Genomic DNA, 27,177 nt, shown 5'->3' with positions numbered 1-27,177 from the left:
ACCTCCAGTACAGTGAAAGGGGGGCTACCTTGGAAATTTTCCTCTGCCTCTCTTTCATACCTCCCATTCCTAGCCAGTGAGTAAGAGAACCTGGGAAATTAGGTTTCCAGGAAATAGTCTCCTGTAATAAACGCAGAGCAGGAGAAGGACAGGGAACAGATCTTCAAGGAAAGGAAATGAGTACCACCGTCTACCTATCTATTCTCACTCTTCTTTCTATATCTGTAATATAACAGCGATGTAATACTTTGGCCTAACGTGATGCAGCTGTTCTTCATCCAAATAAAGATGATGTAACTCTGTCACCCAAAAGAGAGACAAAGTCCCATGGATCACTGTATTCATCCCAAGTCCAAGATCTCCAACTTCAATGAAATACTTCTTTTTAGGTCCGAATATGACTCTTCCTGATATTTCTGATTACTATAGTGAAAGAAAGGACAAGAGAAAAATAGTAATAAAAAAGAAAGTCTGTTTATCCATTCATCCACCTAGCTGTGGAGGCCTGTTTCTGCAACAATCAGGAAATTACAGTTGATATTCATTACTTTTTTCTTCCTCCACTCATTCCATGTTATCCTTGCTCCCCATGATTACCATAATCACATTCTGCATCTGGTATTTTACCTGATTAGATGATCCAAAGCATCAACCTGGTTGAGCGAAAGAAACCATTCCTGAAAAATCTGAGTCTATAATGCTCCTGTTTTTATTAGATTGCTGAGTTTCTTCTGTGAACACCTGTTACTAAACATAAAACTATTAAGAGGTGGCCAGTGAATTCTTTGAGCTATAGAGAAGTCTCTTTGTGTTTCTTTTGTGTAACAACCATCCAATTTCCATTTTGTAATTGGGATCACTTATTTCAGGCAGGCAGTAATGTCCTTAGCCTGTTCATTCTGTAGTGGGAGGGGCCCCAAACCACAGAAAGGCAATTTCAGTTTATAATTCAATAGAAAAAATGATTTATTGCCTGATGAAAACAATTCTGTCTTTGAAACCTAGACCTCTAACCTAGAAGATCCCTAGGTTTCAAGGATAGAAATTATAAAGCCTATGATTGTATCATTAGGTATAATAGTGATAGTGGCCCCTTCTACTTTCATTCCTGTTTCTTATTTTGTATATTCAATTTTAGGTCAATTCAGCATAATATATTGTAGAGGTTGGCACATTTTTTCTATAAGGGCCTTTATGCCCTCTGGGCCATTATGTTCTCTGTTGCAACTACTCATTCCTGCCATAACAGAGCTAAAACTGACACAGACAATATGTAAACAAATGAACATGGCCATGGCCCAATAAAATTTTACTTACAAAATAGGCAGTGGGCCAAATTTGAACATAGGCTGTAGTTTGCTGACCCCTAATACATTATTAATAGTTACTGATTCAAAGTATGTACTACTTTCTGTAGAACTGCACTTTAGTTTTGTTGGATGTGGTCTCAGCTAATGTCATACTTGAGTTTCAGTAGATTAGATTATTCCACATCATACACTTTCCATTGCTTCTGGTATATGGCATACTTGGTCCAGTGAGAGAATTATTAATACATAGATTTGAACTAACTATCATACTTTTTCTGCTGTGAAGTGAATTATTTGGTCAGAAGGAATATTGTACAGGTTAGTATAATGGTGAATATGAACACAACTTTCCATAATTCCACATTGGTGGTGCTAGAAGATATATTATGGGTAAGAAAGATAAGTACTTTTACAGAAAAAGTCTTTTTTTATGAGAGAAGAAACTGCTTCTTCCTTTGTGATAGAAGGGTACCAATGTAATCAACGTGCCCTCCAGGTTACTAGTTGGTCCTCCTTGCAAGTGGTGCTTAACATGGGACTCAGTGTTTCCCTCCAGTGTTTGTAAGTTGGCTATATGCCAGTGGCTGTAGCTAGCTCAGCCCAAGAGAGTGAAGCTTATGTTGTTGACTCAATGTATAATCTTCATACTTGCTATCATGTTCACTTTGTTTATTATTCTATTAGGCAAGGACATGTACAGCTGAGGAGAGTGGCCAATTGATGTAAAGAAAGATTATATTGTTTTTCAGGTTGTTGAGAGAGACTTCTTAGCAAAAATTGCCTTTTGGTAGGATATTTATGGGACACAAATATCCTCATACTTTGTGTACATTTGGAGAAGCCCATTCATCTACCTCTTTCCCTGATCCATTACTAAACATTGATGTTTTTTCTTATAAGTCTCTGATAACCTGGTGAAATTATTAGCCACTGCTTATAAATCAGTGTCTAACTATACTGTAAGTCATCTCTTCTTCCAAGCAAAGTAGACAACTAGATGTAATATTAAAGATTCTGCCCAGTGGGCAGATTTCATTTTACAAGTCTTTCAGGCCTGCCCTTTTCTTAGGTTAAAATGGCCTGCATTATATTTTTTGCTAAATTAAACACGTCTAAAATATTTATCTAATATCCAGGACCAAGTATTTTCTTCTGAAAGCTGATCATAGTAACTCTCAATAAGTCCAAGTGTATGGACTGAGGAGGCAGTAGCAGTATGGTAGGAGGAGGTACCACATAAGTCTATGCCATATGTTCACATAACACCTCTGTCTTCTGGACCAGCTCAAACCCAGTTGAAAAATTATGCCTCTTTGAAGATGGATTGCTGCTGTGCAAGTCCAATCTTATGGCTTAATATATCAGCTAGCACTCAAGAAAATCACGGGTAACTTTTAGCTATTGATATAGTTTGGGTGTTGGTCTTCTTTAAATCTCAGGTCAAAATTTGATCCCCAATGTTGAAGGTGGGGCCTGGGGAAAGGCACTGGGATCATGGAGATGGATCCTTTATGATTGGCTCAGTGATTTTCTCCTGGTGACGAGCTGGTTGTTTAAAAGAGTATGGCACCCCTCCTTCTCTCGCGCTCTCTTTCTCTTGCCATGTTACATGTTGACTCTCCTTGTTTCTGTCATAAATAAAAACTTCCTGAGGCCCTCACCAGAAGCCAAGCAGGGGCGAGTGCCATGCATCTTTTATAGCCTGCAGAACCATGAGCCAAATGAACCTCCTTTCTTTATGAATTACCTAATCTCAGGTATTGCTTTATAGCAAAGCAAAACAGACTAAGACAGCTGTCTAAGGTGACATTTCCAGTCAAAATGTAGTTCAAAACCACAAAATAGTTATCATCAAAAGAGGCTTTGCTCCACATACTAATTAAATTGCATATAATCCTATAGGGTGGCTCACAGAGGCTCCATTTCAATATCCATATTTGCTACCATAGCCTCCGCTGAGTCAAAGCCTGAGTCATCAGCCAGCTGGCACTGCAGCCTAATCCTGCCTCTGAGCCTTCTCTTGCATTCTGCCCCTTCAAAATTAGCAAACATGTGCTTGGAAAAGTGGGTCAAAAAAGCACACCCAAATAAGTTATCCCAAATCCAAAGAATCCCATCAAGCATTGTGTCTCCTTTGTCATGGTGGTCAGAGCATAGAGGAGCATATTTTCTCTGCCTTTAGGGGGATATCCTGGGTGTCCTCGGTATATGGATATCCTATAGTATTTTCATCCTGAATTCTCATAGTGTTTATCACTTTCAGATGTACATGTGTTTTTTAAAGCATACGGAGTACTTGTTACTACTCACTGGTTTGAATCAGTACAATATAAGTGATTTTTTTTGGTGGCATGTGAAGGTAATTAAAAGGCTTGTGAACTATATGATGTTGTTTTAAGATTATTTGCCATAGTGATGCAATGAAACAGTACAGATATGCTGCTGCCTGTGCCAGCTGAAAGGAGACTTCTAAGTTTACATACTAATTGATAGAAGAAAACAAATGAACAAAGAAATCATAATAAAAACTTCTGAAAGATCAATAGATGCATACCAGATGCTTAATATCTAATTTCATCTCTTTGGCAAAGAGCTCATATCCGGAAGAGCAGCTATAGATAAAGTCATCTCCAAATTAAGTTAAAGAAAATTCAGTCACTGTCCAATATCTATTTTGCTTTTTCTCAGGACATTTCTTTTTTTTTTTAACACTTTAAAGATCGAACTCATCTCATCAGTTCCCTGAGAGACACAATACAGCTTTTGGCCTACAATACTGGAGGAACAGTCTTTGGGAGGCTTTCCTTTGGCCCTTCCTCTCAAAATAACATGTAGTTCTTAGGTCAGGAAGTCAATACTTGGATTTTCCCAATTACTGAATATATCTATTAAACTATGCATTTAGGAACTAGGGCTGAAACTATAGGATGGGTGTGAAGATTCACTTGCCCATGGTGATATAGACTTGGTTGAAAATTACATTTATTAATTTTGTAATTAATAAGCATCCACTAAAAAAGTGAAATTTTGTGTTTCCATGTATATATTAGTGCTAATTCAGAGCCAGTGACAAAAAATTCCCCAGATGTCTGTGTATATCTTTTCTTCAGCCTCCTAGAAAATTGTTGCAGGTCCCTTTGTGGAATACTTGTGGGAAATTTTAGTATAAAATTGTGACAGCATTACTGGAATTTTTTTCTCAAGAGAAACTGTCCTCTTTTTCATTTAAAATGTCTAAATAAGCCTAAGTGTGAGAATGGGATAAGAGTGTGTGACTGATTCTGTCAGGATGACTTAAGGAAGGTCATGCTCAGTGAACCTAGTAGTAATTAATACTTTAGTAGGTAGCCTTTTATTTTTAAGGAAAACATGATCATTATGTCACCACCACAGATCTGTAAAGGTCGATTTACTCTCATTGCCACTTCATTGCTGATGCCCATTGTTACAATTGCATCTCCCTTGTGGTCTCTGCTGCTAAGTACTCCTTCCTACTTGATCTTTGCTACTCTGGAATACCAGTTCCCATTGAAATCAGAACACTATTTCAACTTGGGCATCATGTAGCATCACTTCAGCTCACTACAGACAGCTAAGACAAGGTTTCCAAGGACACTGTTGTTACTTTAGCCAATAATTCTTTCATTGATTGGTGAAGGGGTGTTCTTGGGGCTTTCCCAAGGACATAATTATGAGGTGGGTTAATGGGTTTTCCATTTCAACAGTCCTCTACCAGTCTTGAGGCAAGAAAGGGTGGTAGAAGGTGGCATGATAGATACGTCCTTGCAAATACATATCTCAGGTTAATTTATTACAGAGTCTTCAAGAAAGGAAGCTTGTTTCCTCACAGAGTAAATGAAGCATACTTTTGCTGGTGAGCAAGTTTCAACAGAATTTTTGGATTAATCTGTCTTAATTTTTCTTATTTCAGTCTTAGGGTTTCAATCTTTCCGAGGCAATGCCCAAATCATACCATAGAAAAAAATATATATATAATTCTTGTGCATTTGAATTATATTTTAATTACACAATCAACCTGGATAGATTTTGGGTCAAATTTTTAGGCAGGTCTGTCTTATAGTTACCAAAAAATAAGAGACTTGTTTAAGTCTGGAATGAGAACTCATTCATTCTCTGATTTCTTGAAATGAAAGTTTAAAACTCTATTATTATCCTTTTCAAGTTCTCCACAATTGTGAGAAGCAGTCAACAAATACTTGATATCTCAAAGCTCTTTCCTTAATTGGCTTTTCATCCCAAATATGATACTATGAGTCATCCTGATGCATTTGTATACCACAGATTATTAGCATCACATTTTTCCTTTAGCAAAAAAGCTGTTATGTGACCAAAGTCATAGAGGATAACAATACAATCCTAGAATACTGTGTTGAAAGTCTTTTTTTTTTTTTTTTTTTGTGGAACCATTCCTGGTATTAAGACTGGATTAATAAGGTTTTAATTAGAAAATAAAAGCCCATTCTAGGTAGATCAATAGAGCAATATAGTTAGAAGACATTTAGAAGATCTGGAAAATCAAACAAGGTATGATAAAACAACCAAAAATTAGTAATATCAGGAGACCATGGTCACTTTGGATTTGGAGTAACCAAAGAGGGAGTAGGTGTTACTAGAGTAAGGGCCAACCAGTGGATATTGGAACTATGGTGGAGACTGCCTCATCAGAATTGGAACATTAGAGGAAAAACAGAAAGTAAGTGCTGGTAATTTCTCTTCTATAAATGCTCCAGACTCCTGATTGTGTTTCTACTGACTGAACCCAATGAGAGTGCTTTGACAAGGAATCCTTGGAAGCGTAATTTAAAGGATTCAGCTCCCATCAATCCAGATTATGTTTGGAAAAGTTTAGGAATGGGTTGAAAGCAAATCGAGAATAAAAAGCATACTCATTTTCATAACCACTCTTCATAGATTAGAGGGTATTAATATATTTGAGTTCTTAAGACATCATCACATCCTTTTTCTGAAATAAAATATTATTTTTCCTAGAAGAAAGATTACCTTGGCTCAAAACTTTCCTTGGCATTCAGTTACATGGTCTAATCACGGCTCTTTGAGTCCTGAGGTTCTTATTTCTATTTTTAATATGGCAATTTAAAATCAATTTCCATTGTGCATGTCAGGTGAAGAAAGTGGTTATAAAACACAGTCATGTCCATTTTTAACCTTCCCTTCTTAGCATTAGTAGAGTGGTATTAATACTTTGCACTCTTCCTTTATATATGTGTCACATCTTAAAATCAATACATGTTCTAGAGGCTCCTCTTTCCTCTCTAATACCTTCCCTGTACCAACTTCGATTTCCTATATTGATTCTAAATTAGAGTATCTTTCTTTGTAAAACAGATATTCTGTGCAGGAAGAATTGAACCATTTTGGATAAAGTTAAAAACTTGATTATAGTGAATTTAATTCATAGTAAAAATTTCAAAACATATGATTTGGGAAAGAGAGATTAGTTAGAACCCAGAAAGGATTTCTTCCCATTTGCTTACCTCAGTTACTCCAGGAATGAGCTCTGTGGGGTAGATGTATATATTTTGTAAGCTTCTTATTCTCCTTATTGTCCATTGAAATTGTGAACATATAATGATCTGGCCACTCTGAAACACAGTATAGCAGATTTACTAAAACTGAATATATGCACACCCTGTGACAAACAGTCCCATTTCTTGCTAATGCTCATTAAAAGATATATAAAAGAAAGTTCACAGCAGAACTGTAATAGCTCAAAACTGGAAACTACAGTTAGTGGTAAAACAGACAATTAGTGGTAAAACAGACAAATTGATTTATCAACACAATAGATTATTACACAACAATTTAAATGAATTATCTACAGCAATACAAGTCATTATAGGTGAAGCTCACTGGTGAATAATATATTATTCAAGTAGTATAAAATATGAACATAAAATATCTAATTGATGCTAATAGAAATCAATGTAGATTACCCTTAGGTGATGTGAGGGTAGTGACTACAGGGAGACATGAGGCGCATCTATGGTGCTGGTAATTATGTGTGTATGTGTGTGTGTAATAATTCAACCAAACTATACGTGCTGTTATAGGCTTGTGTCCCCTCAAAATTTATATGTTGAAATTTAAAATTTCATATTGAAGTACCTCAGTGTGATTACCCTTGTACCTGAGAATGTGACTGTATTTGGAAAACCCAACCTTTAAAGAGGTAATTAAATTAAAATAACCCTATTAAGGTAGGCCCTAATCCATTATGACTAGTGTCTTTATAAGAAGAGATTGGGTCACACAGACACCAAGAATGCACGTGAACAGAGGAAAAACCACGTTAGGACAGAGGGAGAAGGCAACCATCTGTAAGCCAAGGATAGAGCCCTCAGAAGAAACCATACCTGCCAACACTTTGCTATTGGAGTTCTGGTCTCCAAAAATGTGAATAAATAAATTACTGTTATTTAAGACATTCAGTTTGTGGTATTTTGTTATAACAGTCCCAAGAAGCTAGTATACATGTGTGTTATACCTTATGTATATTATACTATCTAAACTCTTTTACCTTATTATGACACATATACCACTTAGCATGGCAGCACTTTCTAGCCACATTGATATGTCTACAGCAAAACATACGAATATTCACACTAAATGAGATAAATAGACTAAAAAGCCTCATTTCCGTTTGTGTTATATTTTACTGCTAAATGCGTTTTGGCACCAAACTTACAATGAAAATTTAAAAGAAAAGCAAAAGAAAACTCTTCAGTTTTGTAGGACTTTGAGGATTTGGAAACGTGGATAGGGCATTGTGGGCCTGGTTTAAAATCATTTTAAAATAAATGTACAACAATGTCTGTTTCCAAACACTGTTCTCCAGCATAGTAACATCAGTGGCCTTCTCAAATAACTTTGGAATTTTCACATTGTCCTTTGAATCACCAAGACCCTTAAAATGTTTTAGGCGCCTTGAGTTACAGCATAGTAAATACAAACACAGGGCCTTTGTGAGAAGACTTAGGGTCTACTGTGAGCCTTGTAGTATAATACAGAGAATATATTAAAAAGGCTAATAAAGTGAGGCCAAAAGAATAAAATAACTTATGAAGTATCATGAAATATGCCCCTGGAAATTATACTCCTCTGAGCCCAGCTTGAATTCCTATTAAAACTATGCCTTTAACATAGAATAGGATTGGGACTATTAAATAGGTTTAAAAATATCACGAGTAAAACTTAATAGTCTTTTACTAGAATTACAAAATGAGGCTGATTGAAAAGTAACACTTTTATCCTTATTCAAAAAGTTACTTGATCATGTCTCAGGGAAAATGTCCTGATCTCATTTCAGGCTAAAGGAGTTGTGCTCCATCCTAAGCAACATTAATTAATAAACCTTCTACTGGTTTCATTTTTATCTTCTGTGGTCAAATCCATTTGATACTGAAAACAATTGTTACCTTTATTTGCTTAACTCAATAGTTTCTTTAAAAATTCTACAAACCAAGCTGGCATTTAAATAAATTACTAAAAGCTGGTATATGTCACTCACAAACTGCGTAATTTGCTTTTCTTCTGGGAAGGGTGAGAATGTGCTAAACATATCTATGAAAAGATTACTCTCAAATAGGATTTCTGTTTAATATAAAAGGAGACTGATAGAAATATGGATTAAAGAAAGCTTCAACAAGAGAGCAATGAACTTTTGGGAAAGAGAGATGATAATGTGAATGTTTATCTAATATGGTCCTGGGCCTTGAACCTTCTTTTTAATGCTCTGACCTTCTTCAGTCATGCATGAGACACATCGACCACCATTTCACCAGTAGGCGTTTTTCAGTGGCAAAACTGGAGAGTATCCTGGCAATAAATTTGTGACTTTTAATTTCAAAAGTTGGCCTTCAGATATAATATAGAAAATGTTAGAAGAATACATAATTAGGCAGAATCTGAATGTGTATTTTTCCCATTATGAACCTATTAACAGGTTCATATATATACATACATGAATATGTATATATAAGAATATATGTGTGTATATATAGGAATATATGTATATAGGAATGCTGTCCAAAAAGTATCCAGCCATTGTTAATATAATGAGAATGGTTACATGGCTATATACTTTCTGGACAGCACAGAATTATAAAATTACAACATATGAAGAAACCAGAGTTTAGGAAGTTGACATGTCTAGCTCAAGATTATTAAGTTAATGAAAGAAAAGGCCCAGCTGAAAAAATAAGTCATTTAACTTTAGGCCAGTATTGTGCCACTGCTCTCTGGGCATTTGACTTTGCATATTAAACATTAGGACTGTAGCTCCATGATGCAAGGGTCTGTAGTCCTATGTTGATGACTAGGTTTTCAAAATACAACTCCAAGTTTTAATTATTCCTTTTCATTATGATTTTTCTGACTTTTTATTCTGCTTTGACCTTTTGTCAGAGTGTTGGTTCCTTAAAGGTCATGATAGCATAGTAATACTCTTAACTGAAATACATTAAGCAGCAAATGTGAAAAAGTGATAAAAGGGAAAGAAATTAAAAATGAACAAAATGAAAGTATGATAGGGTTTCAATGTTAAATTGACATTTTTCACATGTTTAAATGTGATGATAAACTTCTTTCTCCTTCCCTCCTTTCTTCTTCTCTCCCCTTCTTCCTTTTCATTCCTTACCTTCTTTTTGTTCTTTTCTCCTTTCCTTTCTTACTCCTCTTTCTTTATCGTCTTATGTATTATTTAATGTGACTTATTTCCCAAGAATCTCATATTACCATGTGCTGAATGTTTCCTCTCTGCTGGTGACTGACCCATATCATCTTATTTAACTTAATTATTGAAACTCTTTGAGTTTGTAACTTAAAAATACCTAAAGAATGTGTGTGTGTGTGTGTGTGTGTGTGTGCACATTAAGACCATGACACTATGGCAAATACTCTATATCCATTATTTCATTTAGTCCTCAAAATACTCCCATTAGGTAGGTACTGTCAATATTGTCTATTCCTGAGGAAACTGAGTCTCAGAGTGGATGAAATAAACTGTCTGAAGCTTATTCTTGTAGTAAATGGTATAACTGGGATGCAAACTTAGTTCTGTTTGACTTCAGAGTTCTAGTTCTTAACTACTGCAATTCTCACTTATATTACACTAAAGGCAGATTCAACATTTTTATCATCCCAATTTGGAAAAAGTCACATAGTAAGTAATTGACAGAGCTAACTAGAACTTCTAATTAATAATGCAAATTATTTCTTCATACTATGCTATATTAATTCCTTGCCTATCTAAATGAAAACACTAATTATGGAGGCTGGCAGGCAGTTACAAGAAAGTTGGCAATGATTAAAGGAATAAATTTCTAAGTCATTGCATTATAATCTTGCCTCCATTGACTTTTAAAAAATTGCATATATTTAAGAGATACAACATGATGTTTTGACATACAAATACATAGTGAAATGATTACTACAGGTAAGCAAATGAACATAAACATTGCCTTCCACTGCTATCTTGTGTGTTTGTATGTGTGTGTGTGGTATGAGCACCGAAAATCTACTCTCTTTGCAAAATTTCAATATACAATATAATATTATTAACTATAGTCCTTCTGCAGTACATTATATCTCTTTATTCATCCTATAAAACCACTAGTTTGTACTCTTTGATCCACATCTTCTCATTTCCTTCTGTTCTCTGTACCTGGTAACCACCATTCTACTTCCTGTGTATTAGACTTTTTTTTTTTAAGATTCCACATATAAGTGTTCCTATCTCTCCACATCCACGCCAACATTTATTGTTTGGGGACTTTTTGATAAAGGCCATTCTCACTGGAGGTAAGTGATATCTCATTGTGGTTTTGATTTGCATTTCTCTGATGATTAGAGATGCTGAGCAAAGATGTGGAAACAACCCAAGTGCCCATCAATACATGAGCGGATTAATAAAATGTGGTATATGTATACCATGGAGTACGAGTAGTCGTACTCAGAAACAATGGCCGGGCGCGGTGGCTCACACCTGTAATCCTAGCACTCTGGGAGGCCGAGGCAGGTAGATGGTTTGAGCTCAGGAGTTCAAGACCAGCCTGAGCAAAAGCGAGACCCCTGTCTCTACTAAAAATAGAAAGAAATTATATGGACAACCAAAAATATATATAGAAAACATTAGCCAGGCATGGTGGCACATGCCTATAGTCCCAGCTACTTGGGAGGCTGAGGCAGAAAGATTGCTTGAGCCCAGGAGTTGGAGGTTGCTGTGAGCTAGGCTGATGCCATAAAGCTGGAACCCATTCTACTAAGTATCACAAGAATGGAAAAATAAGCACCACATGTACTCACTATCACATTGGTTTCACTGATCATCACCTAAGAGCACGTTTAGGAATAACATTAATCGGGTGTCGGGCAGATGTGGGAGGGGGGATGGGTGTATACATACATAATGAGTGCAATGCACACTGTCTAGGGGATGGACACACTTGAAGCTCTGATTTGGGGGGGGGCAAGGGCAATACATGTAACCTAAACTTTTGTACCCCCATAATATGCTGAAATAAAAAAAAAGATTCCACATATAAATGATATTATGCAGTAATTTTTTTTTCTTTCTGTATCAGGCTTCTTTTACTTAGCATAATTTTCTTCAGGTTCATCCACGTTGTTGCAAATGGCAGTATCTCCCTTTATAAGGCTGAATACTATTCCATTGCATATGCAGCCATTTCTCAGGATCCATAGGGGATTGGTTCCAGGACCTCCTGCAGATACTAAATTCCTCAGATGCTCAAGTTCCTTATGTAAGATAGCATAGTATTTTTATATAACCTATACACATCCTCTATATACTTTAAATCATCTCCAGATAATTTATAACACCTAACACAATGTAATTGCTATGTAAATAGTAGTTATACTCTATTATTTTATATTTTCATTATTTTTCATTATTTTATTGTTATTTTTAAATTCTTATTTTTGTATATTCTGGATACTAACCCATTGACAGATGTATAATTTGAAAATATTTTCTCATATTCTGTAGGCTGTCTCTTCACTCTGATGATTGTTTCATTTGCTCTGCAGAAGTTTTCAGTTTGATGTAACCCCATTTGTCTATGTTTGCTTTTACTGCTTGTGCTTTGCAGTTTTATTCAAAAAGTCCTTTCTCAGTCCAGTGTCATGAAGCATTTTGCTATGTTTTCATAGTTTTTGGATTTACATTTAAGTCTTTAATCCATTTTGAGTTGATTTTTGTACGTGGTAATAAATAGGGGTCCAGTTTCACTCCTCTGCCTGTGGATATACAATTTTCCCACCATAATTTATTGACCAGACTGTCCTTTCCCCAATATGTGTTCTTGGTACCTTTGTTGAAAATCAGTTGACTGTAGGTGCATGGATATATTTGTGCTCTCTATTCTGTTCTCTATTCTGCTCCATTGGTCTATTTGTCTGTTTTTGTGCCAAAACCATGCTGTTTTGGTTACAGTAGCTTTGTACTACATTTGAAGTCAGGTAATATTATGGCTCCAGGTGTTTTATTGTTTGTTTGTTTGCTTCTTTTCCCCCAAGATTGCTTTAGCTATTCAGGCTATTTGTAGTTCCATATGAATCGTAAATTTTTTTTTCTATTCCTGTGATGAATGTCATTGGTATTTTGATAGGAATTGCACTGAATCTGTAGATTGCTTGAGTAATATGGACATTTTATCAATATTTATTCTTCTAGTTCATGAACACTGGATATATTTTCATTTATTTGTGTCCTCTTTAATTCTTTTCATGAATGTTTTATAGTTTTTAGTGCAGAGGCTTTTCACCTCTTTGGTTAAATTCATTCCTCAGTATCTTGAGTTTTATTTTGCAATGATTGTAAATGGAATTGTTTTCTTGATTTCTTTTTCAGATAGTTCACTATTAGTGTGTAGAAACACTACTAATTTTTCTATATTGATTTTGTATCCTTCAACTTTACTGAATTTGTTTATAATTCTAATGGCTTCTTGGTAGAGTATTTAGCATTTTCTATATGCAAGATTTTTAAAAATCATATTTTGATTTGCCAAGAAGAAGGATGCCCCCCTCATTTAGATTAAGTTTGTGGACATAAGGATTTTTAAAAATGTAATATTATATCTTCTATTATCCTTTTATTGACTTTATGATCTGTTTTGAGGTACTCTTTTAAATTCCTAATAGTAATAATTTGTGTTTTCTCTCTGCAATAATTATTACTATACTTTTTATTCTCCATGGTTTTTGTCAATTGAGTTACAAAAGCTTTATTCTTCTTTCAAATTTTTTTTAGTATTAAAAAACCTAACTTTTTCATAGACAGAGAAAAGTATCTTTGAAAGTAGCAAGATATTTAGAAAGAACTTAAAAGTTTGGGTGAATGAAGTTCTCTAATCACCAGAGCATAGTATCATCCAGTTAGGAACAGATAATTGCATAGAGAAAATAAATAACTTTTAAAAATATTTAACTGCTTAACTACAGAAATAAAAATATGGAATTTTGGGTTATTCATGAAATTTTGGGTCTAACAATAAACCACTTAAAAGTTGACTGCAAAACAACAGCAAAATGTAATGACAGAGCATAAAGAACAGATTATGTATTGGCACCTACCATATGTCAAACTTTTTGCTGGAATTAAAGTGTGCAAAGGTGAGTTACACATGCTTCCTTTCATCAATTCATTAATTCTCTATTTAAAATAATTAACAATTTTTTTTTACATAAAAGAGGCCTGATTGGAATAAGATAGTTGACGCTCAAGAGGAAGTAGAGCCATTAAGCAAATTGTTTATAGGATGAATATTTATAGTTGATAAATGTCCTGTATAGTTAAGAAGTAATTAAATATGTAAAAATTTCCTAAATTGCATGATATGGAGTAAGCAAATGATTTTTCTTGATGTTAGAAAATTGAATTTATGGAGAAAATTGTATTTTCTGACTAGGTACTAATTTTAAAACTGTTTTTATAAAAGAAATGATTTCTATGGATTGATATTCCTTAATATGGTCCTTTAAGGTGGTCTATACTTAAACTTCATACTTTAAAGGAAAAATAGCTTATTTCAAACTACAACTTAATGAGTGATTTTTTTTTTAAGTAACTGAACTGTGAGGTTTTTCATTTTGTTTTATTTTCATAATTTGTTTTTGAATTGGTCATGAAATCTAACAGATATGTGGTTATATCACATTAAGAGGAAATAAAAGATGTTAAATTTAAGAAGCTAAATTCAACATTTAAGATTTTTATATATAGTTCCATATTAATATATGTTATAAATCTGTAGATCTATAGTTGTATACCTCCTTTTTCCTGTCTCACTGTGTTAGCTAGGACAACTCATCTCATTTTCTCCAGCCTTTGGAGAGGGAATTGTAGCAATATCTCTATTGGTTCCCAGGCCTTCAGATTCAGAATGAATTACACCACCTGCTTTCCTGGGTCTTCAGCTTGCAGATGCCAGATCATGGGATTTCATAGCCTCCACAATCACACGAGCTGATTCCTTGTAATTCTGTGTGTGTGTGTGTGTGTGTGCACATGCGTGTATATATGTGTGTGTGTGTGTGTGTGTGTGTATATCCTGATGGTTCTGTTTCTCTGGAGAAGCCTGACTAATACATATTTATACATTATATATACATATATATCTACTCTCTTTGAGTAGAGCATTTTCTATGGACTCCTTGTTAAATTAAGATATATGAAAGACTGGAAAAGTATTAAAAAGTGTTATATAAATGAGCCCAAAATGACTTGTCTATATTGGCCCTATGTTGTTTACTTCTTTACAGCAGGCCAGGACCTGAAAACTCAAAATCCTGCCAGTGCCAAACTCAAATTTTTATACATCCAATGTTTTAAACATAGCCAAAATAAGCAGACCTTTAGCCATGTAGAGCCTGACAGCTTTAAATACGCTGTGAAAGTTACCCAACATCTGCTAGCCATACATAAAATAAACCTCAGGCTTATAAAGTCACTGCTGCTCCTAGACATCACCTAAATACATACGTCCCTTCTCTGATTCCTTCCCCTCCTGTATTTCACTTGCCCTCTTCCCCTTTGGGGTAGTGACCCTCATGCCATAGTCTCTGGAAGGTCTCATCCTGTGAGGAACCACCCCTCCTTATCCCATGCAAACCTGTCAAAATGTGGCCTAATTAAAACTTGTTATGTATTTTTGTTGTTGCTGTGATTGCTTTTGGGGTCTTCTTCATAAATTCTTTTCCTGGGCTGATGTCTATAAGAGTTTTTCCAACATTTTCTTCTAAAATTCTTATGGTTTCATGCCTTAGGTTTGTCATCCATCATGAGTTGATTTTTGTGAGAGGTGAGAGGTACGGATCCTGTTCCAGTCTTTTACATGTGGCTATCCAATTTTCTGAGCACCATTTATTGAATAGGGATTCTTTTTCCCAGTGTATATTTTTGTCTTCTTTGTCAAACATCAGATGACTATATAAGGATGGTTTTATATCTGGTTTCTCAGTCCTGTTCCATTGGTCTATGTCTCTATTCTTGTGCCTTTACCAAGTGTTTTGATTACTATAGTATAGCTGGAAGTCTGGTAAATGTAAATGGGACCTCATCAAATTAAAAAACTTCTGCCAACCAAAGAGACTATCACTACAGTGAACAGACACCCTCCAGAATGGGAGAAAATATTTGCGTGCTACACATCCAATAAAGGTCTGATAACTAGAATCTGTATAGAACTCAGGAAAATTAACAAGAAAAAATCAAACAACCCCATAAAAAACTGGGCAAAGTATATGAACAGAAACTTCTTAAAAGAAGACAGACTAATGGTCACAAACATATGAAAAAATGCTCAGCATCTCCAATCATCAGGGAAATGTAAATCAAAACCACAATGAGATATCACTTATCTCCAGTGAGAATGGCTTTTATCAAAAAGTCTCAAAACAACAAATGTTGGCATAGATGCGGAGAGATAGGAACAGTCCTACACTGCTGGTGGGACTGCAAATTAGTACAACCTCTCTGTAAAGTAATATGGAGATACATCAAAGAATTTAAAGTAGAACTACCATTTGATCCAGCAATCCCACTACTGGGCATTTACCTAATGAAAAAAAGGCATTCTGTAATAAAGACACCTGCACTCGAATGTTAATAGCAGTGCAATTCACAATTGCAAGGAAGTGGAATCAACCCAAATGCACATCAATATATGAGTGGATTAATAAAATGTAGTATATGTATACCATGAAGTACTGCTCAGCCATAAAAAACAATGGTGATATAGCTAGCACCTCTTGTATTATCCTGGATGAAGCTGGAACCCATTTTTCAAAATGAAGTATCACAAGAATGGAAAAACAAGCACCACATGTACTCACCATTAAATTGGCAGTAATTGATCAATACTTACATCCACATATGGAAGTAACATTCATCAGGTGTCAGGCAGGCAGGAAAAGGGAGGCAGGGAGGGGTAAATTCACACCTAGTGGGTGCAGTGCACGCTTTCTGGAGGATGGGCACACTTGTAGCTCTCTGACTTGGGCAGTACAAAGGTAATATGTATAACCAAAGTGTTTGTACCCCTACAATATTCTGAAATTAAAAAAAGAAAAGGAAAAAAATTATTATGGGCCACTGATACCTTACGGTAATATCTTTTTCCATGATTAAATCAAAAATCCCTACAGAAGTGGAATATTGTTTGTCTCATCAAGACCAAATAAGCATGTATTAATAATATATAATAATACTGTATATAGAATAGACATGGACATAATGTTGAAGGCAAATCTGCTACATCTTTGAGATAACAAAGACATTACTCAAAATTAATCCATTATGTGATATTTATTATTGCTCCCATGGTATTGGCTAAATTAATGATGGTTTCACTGAGCTTCCATGCAGATGGCAAGGATGCCAATTAAGTTTGTTGAGGAACCATTTTGAATTCCAAACTTACTTGGTGGCAATTAGTGCCCGATTTTTATTGTATTATAGTTGAATTTCCTTTTCATCCTAAAATGGATCATTATTCCATAGCTTCTGATATATTTTAAATGATCTATCACCTAGAATTTATTTCAGAGATGTTTGATACCTCATATCTTAATTCGCTGTACATTCTTTCAATAACATTTGTAGTAAGACATTGGTTTAAATTTTATTTTTTGCCATAATCTCTGAGACTCTGGAGAAAAAATGCCTCTTTAGGATGGCTTCCTGACTATAAAATTGGAAATATAATCCCTAATGTAGACATTTTTGATAAAGATTAAGCAAGTTAATACATGTTAAAAAACATTATCTTGGTATACAGTAAATAAGTGGAAACTGCCAGTTGTTCCTATTTATATTTGTCTTGCTTTTGAGTCACTATTTTATGCCTTATATTCTGTTTGAGTTACTAGCTGTATAAATGAAGGACAGAGAACTGTCTACACATTACGATTTCAGTGACATAAAAGAACCCACCTTTAATAATAGGTAATATAAATAACAGTAAACTTTAGAATACATTGTATTTTTTTTTAATTTAGGAATAACATTGTAATAACCAAATTTGGATGCCAGAAATAAGGAGAAGTGAACAGACAGAACAGGAGGGGCAGGCTCAAAGTGTTGGAATATCTAATGAGAACAAATGCCACAAAATTCAACAACATGGTATAATGTCCATGACACATTGTTAAATAGAAAAACAAGTAGAGCAATACGTGTACTACAAAAAATTTTCATGTAAAAGAACAGACACAAATACATATAATATTATTCAATAGTTACTTTTTCATTTGATTCTAGACAAGGTCAGAGGCTGATTTTAGCTTCCTTAATTAAAGAAGGGAATTGATTGAAAGCATATACAGTTTTCTCATGTAATAACCAAATCAATGGCAAGGCATGAACGAATGTATTTAGGAATTATGGACATGTGGAACCAGATATTAAGCATTCTTTCTCCTTCTCCCCCTTCTCTCCCCCTTTCCTCTCTCTTTCTCTCTCTGTCTCTCCCCTCTCCCCCATCTCTTTCTCTTCCCTTCTCCCTACTCATTTGTGTGCCTATTTCCATATCAACTTCATTCTTTCCTAATGCAGATCACCTGTCAACTGACAGTTTATATCATGGCTTCCAATAACTCTTTTTTTTTTTTTTTTTTTTTTTTTTTTTGAGACAGAGTGTCACTTTGTTGCCCGGGCTAGAGTGAGTGCTGTGGCATCAGCCTAGCTCACAGCAACCTCAGACTCCTGGGCTTAAGCGATCCTACTGCCTCAGCCTCCCTAGTAGCTGGGACTACAGGCATGAGCCACCATGCCCGGCTAATTTTTTTGTATATATATTTTTTAGTTGGCCAGATAATTTCTTTCTATTTTTAGTAGAGATGGGGTCTCACTCTTGCTCAGGCTGGTCTCGAACTCCTGACCTCGAGCGATCCACCCGCCTCGGCCTCCCAGAGCTAGGATTACAGGCGTGAGCCACCGCGCCCGGCCCCAATAACTCTTACATGACAAATACACCAGAGAGGGGTTGGTGCTCTTTTTCTAAACCCTTCTAAAATGTATTGGTAAAGGTTCCTGAAAGTCTCAACTAGGCATTTTCCCACAGATCATTGTGTATAAGGAGGTGCAGTCAGACAGTATAAACACAGGCACTGAGAAACCCGATTCTTTAGTTTCAGAGTGATTCTAAAAATTCATGAATCATGAGTTTGGCAGCTACTCCAAAGGAAGAAAAAATATATATATACATACACAGACACACACGCACGCACACACATGGAACAAAAGGAGGGAAGGTAGTAAGAGAAATGGTAACAAAGATGGGGGAATTTACTTTTACTTAAAGTTCTTATTAATATTAAGATATTAAGGTTATTGTCTGAGGTGGCCACATAGCTTCTGATAAATTATTCTGTGGCTGCCAAAAAAGTTAATGCATACTTAGACTGTTTAGGCTGCATTAATTGACGTGGCATCTCAAACATAATGGGAAAAAAAATCGATTTTAATCCAGTTAGGCCACGTTTTAAATGTGTCACTTTAAGTGTCAGTGTAGTCAAACTAGTAAATCTATTGAAAGAATATCAACAAGGTGAAGGAAAACAATGATGGGAAAATGGAGTTCCCCATTGGGGATGTCAAAGCAATGGTCATTTATCAAGCTTATTGTAGATGATATTTATACATCAGAAAAAGGGCTATTAATCAGTATTTGTCAAACTCACAGATGAGCTGAAAAGTTTCAACAATAGCAGCTGTGCTTTTATCTGTTTGTTCACATTTGATATGATAATATTCAATTAAATTTGCTTTAAAGGTTTAAAAAATTCATCATTAGTGGCTCCGAGTCCTTTTCAACTCTAAGATTTAGTTATTGCCCCTTGATGGCAATGATGCCTATAATGAATATGTCTACATTCTAAGTAAAAAATGGCATGAATAATAATTTGATTTTATTGTCACTATTGTACTTTGCATATTATGTTTCATTTAGTTTTTTTAAGCTGTTATAGTTACTGTAAAATAGTATGAGGCTTTGGAGTTATATAAAGTATATTCATGTATTATACACAAAGAAATATTTGATTGTATAATTGACTTTCTTTTATTATATGAGTGTTGAATTTAATAGCAAATTGCCAATGCCTGGTAATTATGACCTCCAACAAATAAAATCATACAATGTTATATTGTTTTTATCAATTTGCATTTTGCAAGAATATAAAATACCAATAGGACATAAGGTATATAAAACATAGAAATTTTTCTATAGTACAAAATATCTATAATTAGAAATTATAGAGGCATTCTCCAGTGTTATGGTACATTATGGTTTATTAGCATAAATGTAAAAAAGGATTTTTTCTTCATCTGAATGTTACCTATTATTTTACTGGGGGTTATTTTGTGATTCATACTAATATGTTATCGTTTTGTCCTGAAGAAAAGTAGGAAAGCAAAATGAGAACATTATTGGTTGGCAAAGTCCTTTCTTGTTTGCATGGTGTTTTACATTCTTCTGGCTTGTGGGTTAATTGACAATTTTTAGAGAAGCAATATGGAAACCATTCTACTAAGTGAAGTATCACAAGAATGAAAAAAGCAAGCACTGCCATAAGCATAATTTATATTTTTAAAACTAGAAAATAACAAACAAACTAAAAAGTATTCTTATATAAAAGAAGAAAACTTTCATGAAATAAAGAAATAGTCTAGAAAGGTATTTTGAGACAAGGAATGTATGAAAAGGATTAAGAAATTTTCCGATAAAAACAGTAGGAAAGTGAAATGAGAACAGAAATGGAAGAAAGCCAGGCATGGTATGATACCTAGTAAAATATCCGAAGAATAAAATATGAACAGAATCTCATAAAACAGCTCTAGAGACAGATAGTTCATAAGGGAGAGGTGTCCCAGTCAGAGGCAAGGGAACTATAATATTTACACCCTACATACATCAGTTCTTGTTTAACAGCTACTCCTACGCCAGGTGTGAATGTAAATTCTAAGGACTTCTAGTTTTCTAAGGACAAGCAAAATGAATCTGGTGGCCTGAGGACAGTTCTCTAACAGAGAGACTCAAGGTTCATTGCTGTGAATGAAGCACAATGAGAGTTGATGTCTATAAAGATGACAAAGGTATTTGAGATGATACATATATAACCCAGCATTTTCCACAATCTTCATTATTAGATATAAGGGGCAAACCAAGCATCGAGAAACTTTAGCACAAGAAAATCAACAACATGAATCTTTTATTGTTTTCTTTCATTTCAAAAACAAAGAAAAATTCCATGATTTCCAAGTACAAAAAGTCAGTTATTTATTAGTGAAAGCAAAATAAAATCAATCTGACTTCAAAGCTTTTCGTCATATCACTCATTAGTTAATAATAGAATAGACATTTGCCAGGTGTACAAAGTTTGAGACAGAAAATATGACTAAATAATCTTATTCCCAGCCATGTTATTATCAATTTCAATTTTAATAAAAACTGTGGTTGGAATCTAGTCAACTAGACAGAGATTAAAATGATGAGGATGAAAACAACAATAATGCCATACCTCAGTTTTGGAGAAACTGTGGTTAAAAAGAAAATGACAATGAGCAGGAAAAACATTTAAATATAAAACTATAAACATTTCTAGGAATTTTGTGAATAAAGCAGAATGTAAATGTCTTAAATTTTGACAATACAAAAAATAATATAAGTGAGAATATCTGGAAAAAGTTGGTGGGAAGTGGTAGAAATGTGTAAGTTTGCTACCTTCCTTATATTTCATAGAAGAGTCAACAGGAACTTTCTAAAATATAAAAGTTATAAAATAGATTAATGCATATTTTTAAAAAATCTCTTTAGACTATATTATTAAGTGAAAAGTCCCAGGTGCAGTATAATGTCAAAAAGACGACTAATATAAGTTTCTTGAAGGATCAAAGAACTTGTGAACAGTAGCTATCCTTCAGCAATGGAGGGAGTTTGGGGTCATGCAGTGCAGGAGAAAGGAATTTAACTTTCATTTTATCTCTTATACTACATAGGTTTTTACAAATTCATTTATAACTTTAAAAAGTAAAATCTGGAGATACATTTATTAAAAGTAATCTACATTATTATGTTAGGACAGCATTACACATGAAAAGAACACTGGAGAATATTATGCTGGAGTATTCCTTCCAAACAGCTCAATGCTGATAACGTTATTGCTTAGAGTTTTGGGAAGTCTTCTTTTTGGAATAGTCATTCTAGGTAATCTTATTTCTTCATGTGATTATTAAAAGTTTCTGAAAAGTATCAATTCTGCATACTCATAAGATTCTAATTCACTAAAAGTTTTGTCAATCTTTTCCTGAAATAGTTATTTCTAAATTTCCAAGTTGAAATTATTTATATTATATTTAATATATATCCCATAGAATTTTTTAGCACCCCTTGTCTCTGTTGAGGATCAGATCGTACTATACATAATGAATGTTAAATTCAAAAGAGGAGTCACTCTACAAAGGCTTTAAATACAATATAGCTTAATGAAAAATTTGTAGTTGTTTCTCATATCTGCATTAGTTTTATTAATAACCTTCATGTTTGCACATAGAAATTATGCTTTAGTAAAAATGTAGAACTTTCCATTTAATAATGGACTGCTTACTGTCAAAAATATGTTAGGAAAAGCAATTACTATTAAAATGTTCATAATATAATGACAAATGTGCAGAAAACAAGTAAACTCACTGTATTAATTCTAATAACTTAGGTAGTTAGTCCCATGGACTACTATTTTAGTATATCTAACTTATTAGATTGTATAATATAAAGTAACCTTATAATTTACTCACATAGAGTTTAGGATTGTTTCAGGAAGTCAGAGTAAGTGGGGAGTGGATGGAGAGGCTTCTTTTACACAGCCATTCAGAGACTCAGGTTGAGGAAAGTTTGTTCTTCATTATTACTTGGATTTCATGGCCTTAGATATGCAATACTAGTGAAGTGGAAGGAAGAGAAAAACATGAAATATCCATAGGAGGTTTTATTGGCTATGCTGAAAGTTGCCAACATCACTTCATCTCAGTATTTATAACTCAATCAGATGACCACATCCAACAGGATCAAGTTAGTGGAAAAGGTAGTTCAATTATATATTTATGTCATGTGTCAAAATCTCTACACATTTTGACAGCCTCTCCCATACAGTAGTGAAGTCTTTTTCTCCGACCCCTTGAATCTGGTCTTGTCCAAGTGACTTGCTTTTTACCGGAAAGAATAAGATGTAAGTGATTTATGCACATTTTGAGCTTAGGTCTCAAAAAAACTTAGAAAATCCAAAAGATTATGTTATTTTTGTCTTTGCTACTTGATTTGTAACTTTTATTTTCAGCTTGGATTGGTAAAGTTATGAGAATGTAGTAAATGCAAAATAAATACATGAAATTTGATTGATGTTCTTTAAATTATTTTCAAATAAAAAACTGAAACTACAAAAAAAAAAAAAAAACCTTACAGCTTCTGCTTTCTCATTCTCAGAATATTGCTAAGACTGGGAGTCAATCTAAAGGGTCTGGAGAGACCCCATGGAGGCAAACCTGGCCAACAGCCTGCCTACAACTATACCCATGAATGAAGCCATCCCCTACTGTCCAGTCCCAGTAGGTTTATCAGCTGACTGCCAGTGCCTGACTCAGCCTATAAAGAATTCTGATCTGAACAAAGCCTGCATTGCTGACTCACAGAATTAGAAACGAACAAACAAAAATTCATTCAAAAATGTTCATTTGAACCATTACGTTGTAATGGATTGTTAGATAGCACTTGCTAACTTATCAGTGCCCATGAAGAAAAGTGATTTTGACAAACAGCTAGTACCTTTGTGACACTCACTTTGTGATAGGAGAAAGATCTATAATTTTGTAGATTTTCATTATTTTCCAAGTTTCTTGGTGGCAAGAGTTAGCAGGTTCTTATGATTTACAGTTCTACTAAATACGTAGAAGAAATAACATTAAAAGAGGATTGGGTGGTTTCTTAATTTAAAATACCTACAAATCTATGCCCTGTGATGTAAAGAATGTTAGAAGCTGATGTATAAATCACTTGCTATTTGCAAAATTTCTATTTTTCTACCTCATATTGTCACATTTTATTAAGAATCTAAGGCAATCTACTAAATATTTTAAGTCTAAGGGTAGGTACACTTACCAAAATATTTCCAATTTCTAATTCACAAAACAGGGACAATCTAACTAAGAAGAAATAAGAAGAGAGAATATGATGTAAAAGAAAAGAAATTTGACAACATTATGTGATGCACTAATATTTTTAAATCTTTACCAACCACCAGAGGTATTTTAGCATTATATAGTGACTACATTACACAAACCAAATCAGATATACAAATGTACGCATAAGGACTAGTTGCCAGATTATTTGAATTCAGTAAAATCCAATATAAATCTCAATAGATATAAAAATTTTAGATTGTTTCTTATGTGATGTATGATTCATTTTCATATCTCATTTCGAACTATAGAATAAAGTTCATATCTTGCAGTAAAATTTTCAGCTAATCTGTGACATTGTTACAGCAAGTGTTACAGCGAGTGGTCCCGAGGACAAACTGAGCAGCACACGGAGAGTCGGAGAATCAAGGTTTATTCGCTGGTGGGCTCAGAGGGGTCTTGCCACCAGATTCTGAGCCTCATCTACCCAATTTTTCCCACTTTTATTAAGTTGGGGTGATCCAAGGGGTGGGGGTCTCAGGTTACTAATGCTTGACAGGTAATAGGTTAGTTGATGCGTCAGGTAATAGGTTAGTATTATGTTGATGCACCAGGTAATAGGGTAGTTGACGATGCACCAAGTAATACGTTTAGTGTTATGCTCATGCGCCAGGTAATAGATTAGTTGATGAGCCAGTTGTTAGGTTAGTATCATGCTGATGCGGGTCTTCCGTGAGGGGTGGGGGTCTCAGGTGGCTGCTGTGCTAATAGTTGGGGGTTTTTCTTATAAACATAACCTCAATTTTTGGCAATAAGAGTATAGATTCTTTCTTTTCTCTTGACTGTTTCATTATAAATGTGGTTTCAGCAAACATAAACAATTATGAGTCCATAGGAGAATGTTTATTAATTACATGTATGCCCTAAGTTTACCTAAAACAAAATTGGATGGATAGTTGAAGTAGGTATGGGTGTATTAAAATTGGCATTATCAATAAAGATTGTACATACAAATTTTCGTTTAAGGGGATGATAGTGGATTTGCTTAATGGAGCATTTCCATAAGGGGAAATGTCATCACATATGAGAGATGATCAAAAAGTTAGTGTCATTTCTTTAAGTATATTTTGGAACTACAAAAGTGAAGTAATTTGGTTCCTTTTTATTACAGGGCTTCTTTCTCAGAGATTTTAATATGTTAATATCTCATGAACTTTGAAAGGAGTGGAGTTATATGCAGTGTTTCCAAAATTGTATAACTATATAACCTATCTTAAGAAAGATCTCAGTGGATAAGAGTCTAACAGAAAATATTTTACTTCAGGAAATGGTGGCTTAATAATTTTCCAAAATTCTTGGCAGTACAAATTTAAGTTAAAGATGTCCTTTGAGCATTAAGATTTTAAAATTGGAAAGAGTATCACAGGCAAATGGCACAGTCAGTGCCCGTATCTTAAGACATTAGCACGCCTGGCATTTATGAAGGACAGCAGGGAGGCCAGAGGCTGGAGCAAAGTGCTGTGGGAGGAGAGTCATGGGAGATGAGGAATAGGTCCTTTTTTTTTTTTTTTTTGTAAAAGCCTTTCTGAGATATGATTCATATGTCATACGATTCACCATTTAAAGTGTACAAATCAATTGTTTTATCAATAGTATATTTGGAGTTATGCAATCCATCATCACAATTTTAGGGCATTTGTATCACCCTCCCCAAAGAAACCTCATATATCTTAGCTATAACCTCCCAGTTTTTGCAAACACTCAGTGCTAGGCATTAACTTATCTGTTTTCTAACTCTATAGATTTGAGACCCAGGTCTTTTAGGACTACTGAAAAGGGTTAACTTTGACTTTGAGTGAGAGAGGAAACCATTTGAGAGTTTTGAGCAGAGAATTGACACAATTGTCATAACAATTTAACAGAATTCCTCCATATGCTGTGCTGTGAATAAACTGATAGAGATGGCCATGGAGAACTCATCCATCAAACAATAATGTTGCTTTGCAATAGGGTAATATGGATGGAAGTGGGAACTGGATATGCCTTATGTTTAATGAAAAAATAATTTATTAGATTATCTAAGAGATGGTGAGCTCTGGTGTATTCTGACTGTATATGCCTTTTTTCAAGTATGTTCTGAATATGGAATTCTTTCTTAGCACTTTCCCTTGGAACCATTCCTAAGACTTGCCGATTATCACAAACTGAAATTGGAAGTTTTTTTCCAAGCAGAAACCAGCTTCAATCTCCCTCTTAAGACTTGCAAATGTTTGTATCTGTTATGTGCATGGGATTAGGGATGGAAGAGAAATATCTACTTGTGAGATTATTGTTTCATTTTATGTTTCAAAAACATGGGGATAGGTAGATACTATTATTAATATTCTTATTATCTCTATTAGAAAGATTAAGAAGTTAGAATTTATGGAGATTAAGTACCTTGCCTATTTATAGCAAAAAATTTCAAGAGTCAGAACTTTGACCAATGTCTGTGTGGCTACAGAGGTAGCATTCTTAACAGCCATAACATTAATAAAAAGAAAAAAAAAAGTAAGGAATAGTGCCACATAGCTGTATTTCATCAAGAAACAAAACTTCTCCATTTTGATCCTGCTTCTCATTTAACAAAAAAGAAATATTACATTTCTTAAGTAAAATTACAAGAAAATATAAATCCTTTTAAAAGTTGCCCTGATTTGCTCTGTAAGGATAGAAATGAAAGTTTATAATCTTATAAATGTCTGTGAAATCATGAAGATAAAATAGAATGCAACTTTAAAATTTATATCCCGGTTTTAATATTAACTGTGTATTATCTGAAGTTTTTATTACTTGAAATATTAAATTTCTGCATAATACCTAAGAGAACTATTATGTGAATTTAGTTATTTAGGGAAAATGTCGTATTTTCGTTTTATTAGACAAATATACATTCAATGGAATTTTTATTAATACAGAAAAATGTTTATAGCAATAAAGTCATGATATATACATTTTCATATATTTTAAATATTCAAAGATTTTACAAATATTTTTTATTAAATGTACTTCAAAAGAAAAAATGTGCATGCACATATACAGACCTATATAGAGGGAAATAGTATAACTGATATTGCCTTTTAAAAATTTGGGATT

General features: G+C 34.2%; 1 long non-coding RNA gene across 1 annotated transcript; it reads right to left on the bottom strand.

Moving 5' to 3' along the window:
- Positions 1-343: 343 nt before the first annotated feature.
- On the bottom strand, positions 344-16,761 carry LOC123640637. Its single transcript, XR_006736004.1, has 3 exons — positions 16,739-16,761; positions 6,827-6,934; positions 344-423 (listed from the first exon to the last, which is right to left on the bottom strand). It is a non-coding gene; the product is annotated as an uncharacterized LOC123640637 (long non-coding RNA).
- Positions 16,762-27,177: the final 10,416 nt, after the last annotated feature.

This window comes from Lemur catta, chromosome 6 (genome assembly GCF_020740605.2).
Source record: "Lemur catta isolate mLemCat1 chromosome 6, mLemCat1.pri, whole genome shotgun sequence".
Taxonomy (NCBI): Eukaryota; Metazoa; Chordata; class Mammalia; order Primates; family Lemuridae; genus Lemur; species Lemur catta.
This window is presented reverse-complemented; position numbering and strand designations above follow the sequence as displayed.